The sequence below is a fragment of the Erinaceus europaeus genome, chromosome 1 (assembly GCF_950295315.1).
Source record: "Erinaceus europaeus chromosome 1, mEriEur2.1, whole genome shotgun sequence".
In the NCBI taxonomy this organism is placed as follows: Eukaryota; Metazoa; Chordata; class Mammalia; order Eulipotyphla; family Erinaceidae; genus Erinaceus; species Erinaceus europaeus.
The window spans coordinates 79,578,504-79,588,184 of NC_080162.1; the positions used below are offsets into that span (position 1 = coordinate 79,578,504).

At 46.8% G+C, this 9,681-nt stretch overlaps 1 long non-coding RNA gene across 1 annotated transcript in view; it reads right to left on the bottom strand.

The window, feature by feature from the left end:
• LOC132538068 (uncharacterized) overlaps positions 1 to 9,681 on the bottom strand; it is an 89,494-nt gene that overhangs the window by 33,527 nt on the left and 46,286 nt on the right. The window lies entirely within an intron of this gene.

Genomic DNA, 9,681 nt, shown 5'->3' on the forward strand with positions numbered 1-9,681 from the left:
GAAAAGTGGAAGTACATTGACCTAAACCAGCAGCCGTCACTACCTCACCTTGCTTGTGGCTATCCTCTCAGGTACATACACAGGTTTTTCCCTTGGGACATGAAAGAAGCAGCCTGGGGGCACCGCCCCTGTCCATGGGAATACCGGCACCCAGACATAACAGTGATGAGGTGCAGCCATGCTGCCCAGTAACAGCTTCTGTGACCTCATCTGCATCCAGTTATGTCTCTTCACTCTGAATCAAAAATAACTTCCAGGGGGTTGGGCAGTAGCTCAGTGGGTTAAGCATACATGGCACAAGGCATAAAGATCCTGGTTCGAGCCCCTGGCTCCCCACTTGTGGGGGGGGTCGCTTCACAAGCGGTGAAGCAGGTCTGCAGGTGTCTTTCTCTCCCCTTCCTCTCTGTCCTATCCAACAACAATAATAATCACAACAACGATAAAACAACCAGGGGTAAAAATAGCCTCCAGGAGCAGTGGATTCATGGTACAAGGCACCAAACCCCAGCAATAACCCTGGAGGCAAAAAAAAAAAGTTTCCCAACATTTTCTAAGTATCAGGTGTCTTGTAGAGTGTTTTATGAGGGCTAGATTCACATTAAGCAGTAAGAACTAGAATGTGACAGGTGGTGTCCCATACCCACACTCTTCTTTCAGGGAGGCAGTTGAACAGAAAGACTGGCAGCACCTCATGCTGATGTCAGAGTGGCAGGGAGCTGGACCTCAAGACTTGTGCAGTGTCACCCTATTGCCTTTAGAGAAGGCTGGGTCACATCCAGAGGCCACTCTGGGCTCAGGGGCCTTATGGCCAGGATAACACAGTCATTGCCACCAACAGAGCTGCTGAGGACCCCAGAGACTGAAGCAGAAAAGTTCCTACCACAAAGTTGTGTCATTTGAATCTGCTTTAAAAGGTCAACATGTGGTCCAGGAGATGGCGCAGTGGATAAAGTATTGGATTTTCAACCATGAGGTCCTGAGTTCTATCCTGGCGGCACATGTATCAGAGTGATGTCTGGTTCTCTCCTCCTATCTCATAAATAAATAAATTCTTAGAAAAAAAAAAAAAGGTCAACATGTGGCTCAGGCTGGCACCATGGGGCCAGCAAAGATCAAGCTTGAGGTCCATCCACAGACTATGTAAGTCAGAGTGAAGCTCTTCCCCAGGCCCAGTTAGTACATCATTTAAAATAAAGCAGGGATTCAGGTGGTAGCGCAGTGGGTTAAGCGCACATGGCGCAAAAGGACCAGCATAAAGATCACTGTTTGAGCCCAGGTCTCCCCACCTACTGGGGAATCACTTCACAGGTGGTGAAGCAGGTCTGTAGGTGTCTGTCTTTCTCTCCCCCTCTCTGTCTTCCTCTCCTCTCTCCATTTCTCTCTGTCCTATCCAACAACGACAACATCAATAACTACAAAAACAAAAAACAAGGGCAACAAAAGGAAAAATAAATAAAGCAAAAAGCAACATAGTCCCCACTGCCCCTCCTTATGGTAGCCAGGATCTTCACACAGGTCCACTTTCTGTGCCAAAAGTCACCCTCTGCTCAGAGCATTCTGCAGGAGGGGACAGCAGAAGAAAGTCCAGCCTCAGCTCCAGGCATGCACAGGGAGCAGTGTCCCCCGTCCCCAGCTTCCCCGCCAGCTGCATCTCTGCAGGGGATTTCCTCCAAGCATCCTTGAGGGCCAAACCAGATAGAGGCAAACCCTCCACGAGAACCATGAGTCAATTCACTTGCCTGTTGCTGTCACTATCATGACACTTGTATCTGTGTGACTACATCTGTCTCCTCTAGGAGACAGTGGGCTCCCTTCAGGCAGGACTTGAGTATCTTTATGGGTCTCAGTGCCTGGCACAGGGCTTCACAGAGAGGGCAATGGCTGAACTGGGCTTGAAAGATGACAGTTCTCAAAACTGGCAGTGAAGGGCTCACCTGTGAGACTGCTGCCACCCAGGGAGGGGGATGCCGGGCTTCACAGTAAAGGCCTTCACTGACTGAGTGGAACACGGGCACTTCCTTGCTCAGAACCCAGCTCCTCAACACAGCGGCCTCCAGTCTCCTGGAGCCACAGCAGGCCGACGGACAGCACCAGGGTCTGTCTCTGAAACATGTCAGCAGACCCCAGGCCTGGGAAGCCCTTGTGACCGGCAGGGGTCTGAGTCTACAGCACGTACCTTCCCTGAACTCCACTTCCTACTCATCATCTCCACTGGAGGCCCAATCTCAAAATTAACATGTCTGCCAAGCAGCAAGAGCAAAAGGAGGTGAAAGGGTAGAAAATCACAGTGTGACAATATCACAGCAATGATGGAATAGCCTGCAGGTGAAGAGCGTGATGATGACTAACCAGAATACCCAGTCTCCAAGAAGCACGAGAGAGAGAGAGAGAGAGAGAGAGAGAGAGAGAGAGAGAGAGGGAAATTGCTCACAGGCACAAATTCATTGCAAAAGAGAAGAAGGTAACTCTAGGATGGGCCAGTCTGGCAGACGTTAGCCAGGTGACCAGAGTTCACGTTCCTGATGGTGGGGAAGGTCACCTCAGACCTCCGAGCATGGCAGCACTTCCATGCTGTTCCCACCATGGGGCCTGACAAAACACTCAAAAGAAACCAGAAACAGCAGCTGGGGAGATAGCTCCAGGAGTAGAGCACAGGACCTGCACACTGGGTTCAATCCCCAGCATCACATATGCTGGAGTGGGGCAGTGCTCTGCTCTAGTGTGTCCCCCACAAAAAAAATTTTCCTGAAAACCGTATTACATGAAATAAACCAGGAGGTGGTAGAACCTGAGAAACAAAGCAGGGGTGACCACGCAGGGTGAGACCTTTGTGAACTGTGGCCCATCGCAGCAGAGCTGGGGTTCCCAGCAGGTAGAGTCACAGGGACCCACAGCCCAGCCCCCTTGGGTGGAGTGAGCAGGGTGCTGACACCCATTTGGGGGGAGATGTAGAATTGGACCCCATGACAACATCCATCTAAATCACTATTTTCTCAATAAAATGATTTATAAAAGAAAAGACTAGAAGCTGAGGAATCTGGATGGTAGCGCAGCGGGTTAAGCGCAGGTGGCTCAAAGCTCAAGGACTGGGGTAAGGATCCTGGTTCGAGCCCCCGGCTCCCCACCTGCAGGGGAGTTGCTTCACAGGCGGTGAAGCAGGTCTGCAGGTGTCTTGTCTTTCTCTCTCCCTCTCTGTCTTCCCTTCCTCTCTCCATTTCTCTCTGTCCTATCCAACAATGACAACATCAATAACAACAATAATAACTACAACAATAAAATAAGGGCAACAAAAGGGAAGGAATAAATAAATATTTAATAATAATAATAAAGACAGAGCTGAACAGTGCTCTGGTTAAAAAAAAAAAATTGCAGGCTTGTGCCAAGCAGTGGTGCACCTGGCTGAGTGCACACATCACAGTGCAAAAGACCTGGGTTCAAACCCCTGGTCCCCACCTGCAGGGAGGGGAGCTTCATGAGCTGTGAGGCAGGTCTACCTGTATCTCTCTATCTCTCTCCCTCTCTATCTTCCCCATCCCTCTTGATTTCTCTCTGCTTCTAACAAATAATAATAATAATAATAATAAAAGACTAGAAAAGGACTCCCTGGAGTTGATACAGGACATCCGAGAGAAATCCACAGCTGGCATCACACTGAACAGAGAAAGACTTCACAGTGTCCCCCTAAAACCAGAAGACACGGATGCTGGTTCTAACCACTTCTGTTCAGCTCTGCACTAGACTTTCCAGCCGGACAATTAGACAGGAAAATGATTGGGTTGATGGCATCCAGACTGGGAAGAAGTTAAGCCACCTCTGTTTGCTAAAGACATTTTCTTCTTTTTTTTTAATCTTTATTTGATATAGACAGCCAGAAATTGAGAGGAAAGGAAGAAAGACACCAGCAGCACTGCTCCACCACTTGTGAAGCTTTCCCCCTGCAGGTGAGGGGTTTGAACCTGGGTCCTTGTGCATTGTAATGTGTGCACTTAACTAGGTGTGCCACCACAGCCAGCCCCCAAGACATTGTTTTTCAATAAAAACACTGATGTCTACAAGAGAATTAAACATAGTCACCAATAACCTGGCAATTCCACTCTCAGTTATATATCCAAAAGGTAGAAAATATAGATGTGGGTTTGAGATTATACTCCTACAGCCTTACAATATTGTAAGTCAGTGTTAAGTCGACCTGTGGTCGTCAGAGTGCAGAGGGAGGACCAGGCAGTGATTACCAACGGTTCTATAGCTTCTGTGGGGGTGATGGTGGTGATGTCTGTACAACTGTGAATGTTCTAAAACTACTGAACAGCATGATCGAAAAGAGTGGATTTCAGTGTATAAATTCTATCAATTTAAGATATTAAGCAGAGGAAAAAACATGAGATGGAAAAATGTATCCAATTTCTGACAAGAGATTAGTATTCAAAATATTTTTAATATTTATTTATTTCCTTTTTTTTTTGCCCTTGTTGTAGTTATTATTGTTGTTATTGGTGTCATCGTTGTTGGATAGGACAGAGAGAAATGGAGAGAGGAGGGGAAGACAGAGAAGGGGAGAGAAAGACACCTGCAGACCTGCTTCACCACTTGTGAAGCGACTCCCCTGCAGGTGGGGAGCCAGAGGCTCGAACCGGGATCCTTAGGCCAGTCCTTGTGTTTTGTGCCACCTACGCTTAACCTGCTGCACTACCACCCGACTCCCTCAAAATATCTTATAATAAAAACCACCAGCCACGTTTTAAGAATGTGCAAAGAACTTGAACAGTCATTTCTCCAAAGAAGATATATAAATATCCAACAGGCACATGAAAAAATGTTTCTAACAGTAGAAGACAGGCAGCGTGTACCTAGCTGAATGCACACACTGCCAGGTGAGAGGACCCATCTGCGGGGGCAGGGGTGGGGAGAGAAGCTTAGGAACAGTGAAGTAGTGCTGCTGGTATCTCACTCTTTGTTCCCTCTCCATTTCTGTCTCTACCCAAAATAACTTAGTTAAATATAGATATAAATGGGGAGGGGGGAGTCGGGCGGTAGCACAGTGGGTTAAGCACATGTGGCACAAGGACCGGCATAAGGATCCCGGTTCGAGCCCCCGGCTCCCCACCTGCAGGGAGTCACTTTACAGGCAGTGAAGCAGGTCTGCAGGTGTCTGTCTTTCTCTCCCCCTGTTTTCCCCTCCTCTCTGCATTTCTCTCTGTCCTATCCAACAATGATGACATCAATAACAACAGTAATAACTACAATAAAAGAACAAAGGCAACAAAAGGAAATAAATATTTTTTTAAAATTTTAAAAAATGTGTGCAGGCCAGGCGGTGGCACACCTGGTTAAGAGCACACACTACAAGTGTGCAAGGACTCAGGTTCCAGCCCCTGGTTCCCATCTGCAGGGGGTAACTTCAGAATCGGTGAAGTTTCTGCAGGTGCCTTTCTCTCCTTCTCTCTGTCTTCTCCTCCTCTCAATTTCTCTGTCCTATCACACACACACACACATACACACACACACACACACACACACACACACACACACACACACACACACACACACACACACATCAAAAAAATGGCCAAGGAGCAGTGGGTTCATAGTGCAGGCACCGAACCCCAGTGATAACCATGGAGGCAAAAAAAAATAAAATCAACTACATGTGTGTGTGTGTGTGTGTGTATATATATATATATATATATATATATATATATATATATATATATATATATACACATACATACATATGATAACTCATAACAAGACCATAAGAAAAAATGTTTAATATTAATAAATAGGAAAATATAAATAAAAGCTACAGTGAGATACCACTTCACACTCATTAGGATAATGGACAAAAGGAAAGAATAAGGTGGGGATGGGGAGGGCCAGGCAGTGGTGCACCCAGTTAAACACACAGATCACAATGACATGGGTTCGAGACACCATTCCCCACCTGCAGGGAGAACACTTCATAAGTGGTGAAGCAGGTCTGTAGGTGTCTTTCTCTATATCTCCCCTCCCCTCCCTTAACCCCTCTCAATTTCTCTCTATCCTGTCAAAAAGTAAAATAGAAATAAAGTGTCCACTGGGAGCAGTGGATCTGTAGTGTAGACACTGAGCCCCAGAATAACCCTCATGGCAAAAAAAAAAAAAAAAATAGAATGGGCAGAAAGGAAGAATAAGGAGTTAGGGAAGATGAAAAGGTTCTGGAAATGGATGATGGTGCTGGCCGTATGACTGAGGGAGCACTTCGTGCTGGTTCAGCAGTAGGCTCAGAAGTGGTTGTGAAGGCAGCTGGAGAGGGGAGGTGGCAAGGCAGGTAGAACCCACCACTCGCACAAACGAGGCCGCTGGTTTAATCTCTGGCACCACAAATGATGGGATAGTGCTCTGGTCTTTCAATCTCCATCCCCTTCATAAAATAAATACCTTTTCCAGATCTACAGGGATGCAGAGGTCACATAGGCTCCTAAGCTGAATATGGGCCCCAGATCATATCAAAGCAATGGGGTTTACAATCAACAATATTTATACTCTTTTTCCATACTTGGGAGCTACTCTCTTCCCTGATGCAGCTTTCTGGTCCTTCTGCCAGCCATGACATCACCTCCCCAGACAATAATTTAGATCCACCTGATATCAGATTTCAGGATCAGGCAAAAAAAAAAAAAAAAAACCTGTTATAGCCACAGGCCCTTTGGAATATAACTAAAATATGCGTTCTAACTATCTACAAAATGGAGGACCCCCCCCCAACTCTTCATCTGCACTATTCTAGCCTTTAGGTCCATGACTGATCAACGATTTGTTTGGCTTTGTATGTTAACTCTCTTTTCAACCATCAGGTTCCAGATGCTAGCAGGATGCCGACCAGACTTCCCTGGACAGACAACCCCACCAATGTGCCTTGGAGCTCTGCTTCCCTAGAGCCCTTCCCCACTAGGGAAAGAGACAGACAGGCTGGGAGTATGGATTGACCTGTCAATGCCCATGTTCAGCGGGGAAGCAATTACAGAAGCCAGACCTTCCACCTTCTGCATCCCACAATGACCTTGGGTCCATACTCCCAGAGGGATAAAGAATAGGAAAGCTATCAGGGGAGGGGATGGGATATGGAGTCCTGGTGGTGGGAATTGTGTGGAGTTGTACCCCTCTTATCCTATGGTTTAGTCAATGTTTCCTTCTTATAAATAAATTTTTTTTAAAAAGCTGTGATATGAATAAATAAATACCTTTTCAAGAAGATTTTGAGGTCTGAGGAGCCAGGCGTTGGCACAGCTGGTAAGTGCACACGTTACGTGAGCAAGGACTCAGGTTCAAGCCGCTGATCTCCAGGGAAAGCTTCATGAGTGGTGAAGCAGTGCTGCAGGTGTCTCTCTATCTCCCCTCCCCTCTCAATTTGTCTCTATCCAATAATAAATAAATAAATACATTTTTTCAAAGTTTGGGTTCTGTGGCCTGGGAGGTGGTATAGTGGATAAAGTGCTGGACTCTCATACTCAAGGTCTTGAGTTCAATCCCCAGCACCACATGTGCCAGAGTAGAGTTCTAGTGTGTTCTCTCTCCTTAATAAGTAAGGGAAACAGTGAAGTAAGTCACTTAGATAATGTGCTGCACTGTCATATGTGTGACCAGGATTCAAGCCTGGCTTCCACTGCACTGACACTTCAGTAGTGTAGTCTCTTACTCTCTGCCCCTCTGGCTCTATCTAAAAAAAAAAGAAAAGAAAAATAGGGAGTCAGGTGGTAGAGCAGTGGGTTAAGCTCACATGGTGCAAAGCCAAGGACTGGCTTAAGGATTCCAGTTCGAACCCCCACCTCCCCACCTGCAGGGGAGTCGCTCCACAGGCGGTGAAGCAGGTCTGCAGGTGTCTGTCTTTCCCCCTCTGTCTTCCCCTCCTCTCTCCATTTCTCTCTGTCCTATCTAACAACAACGACATCAATAACAACAATAACAACAAGGGCAACAAAAGGGAAAATAAATATTAAAAAACCACAAAGATTTATAGGAATGGGGAGATAACATAATGAGGCTCTGAGGCCCCAGGTTCAATCACCAGCACCACTATAAACCAGAGATGAGCTCTGGTCTCTCTCTCTCTCTCATTCTCTCACGTTAGAATAAATTGATAAAAAATTAAAGATGGGGGTCGGGCGGTGGTGCAGTGGGTTAAGCGCATGTGGCGCAAAGCGCAGGAACCGGCGTAAGGATCCCGGTTCGAGCCCCTGGCTCCCCACCTGCAGGGGAGTCGCTTCACAGGCGGTGAAGCAGGTCTGCAGGTGTCTATCTTTCTCTCCCCTTCTCTGTCTTCCCCTCCTCTCTCCATTTCTCTCTGTCCTATCCAACAACGAATTGCATCAACAAGGGCAATAATAATAACCACAACGAAGCTACAACAAGGGCAACAAAAGGGGGAAAAAAATGGCCTCCAGGAGCGGTGGATTCATGGTGCAGGCACCGAGCCCAGCAATAACCCTGGAGGAAAAAATAAAATAAAATAAAAAAATAAAAATAAATTAAAGATGGGGAGTCGGGTGGTAGTGCAGCGGGTTAAATGCACATGGCACTAAGCGCAAGGACCAGCATAAAGATCCTGGTTCGAGCCCCCGGATCCCCACCTGCAGGGGAGTCGCTTCACAGGCAGTGAAGCAGGTCTGCAGGTGTCTATCTTTCTCTCCCCGTCTTCCCCTTCTCTCTCCATTTCTCTCTGTCCTATCCAACAATGACGACATCAATAATGACAATAATAACTACAACAATAGAACAAGGGCAACAAAATAAATAATATAGGGGAGATAGCCTAATGATTATGCAAAAAGACTTTCATGCCTGAGGTATCAAAGGTCCTGGGTTCAGTCACCATCACCATAAAGGCAAAGCTGAGCTGATATATATATTTATCTGGTCTAAAATTATTTAAAAAAAAAACAAAACGAGGTAGGGTTGTAGCGCAGCAGGTTAAGCGCATATGGCGCGGAACTCAAGAACCGGCATAAGGATCCCGGTTCGAGCCTCCGGCTCCCCACCTGCAAGGGAGCCGCTTCACAAGTGGTGAAGCAGGTCTACAGGTGTCTGTCTTTCTGTCCCCCTCTGTTTTCCCCTCTTCTCTCCATTTCTCTCTGTCCTACCTGGCAACAACATCATCAATAACAATAATAATAACCACAACAATGATAAAAATAACAAGGGCAAAAAAAAAAAAGGAAAATAAATAATGAACTATTTGAAAAGAAAAAAAGTGATATGGGGTCAAAGAGGTAGCTCACTAGGTAGGGGACCTGCACTGACACACACAAGACCCAAGTTCAAGTTCGAGCCATGGCACCCCATGAGAGGTGCTATAGCCATGAAGGAAGCTTCAGTGTGAAGGTGTCTCCCCTGTTCTGACTTTTTTTATACTGCCATCAGGGCTATTGCTGGGCTTGGTGCCTGCACAGTGGCCCTCAGAGGGGCGGGGGAGATAGACACCTGTAGTACTTGATTTGCGGCTTGTGAAGCTTTCCCCCTGCAGGTAGGGCCAGGGGTTCTAGAGTAACATGCACTCAATTAGGCGCGGCCCTGAATGGTGATACTGTGCACACACGATGGCCCAGTTCCATTGCTCTGGCATGTGTGTTTCCAGGGCTCATTCTGAGCCTGATGCTTGTGAGCTTTGTGCTCCTCTGGTGAGCTGGCTCCTGAGTTACATAAAAT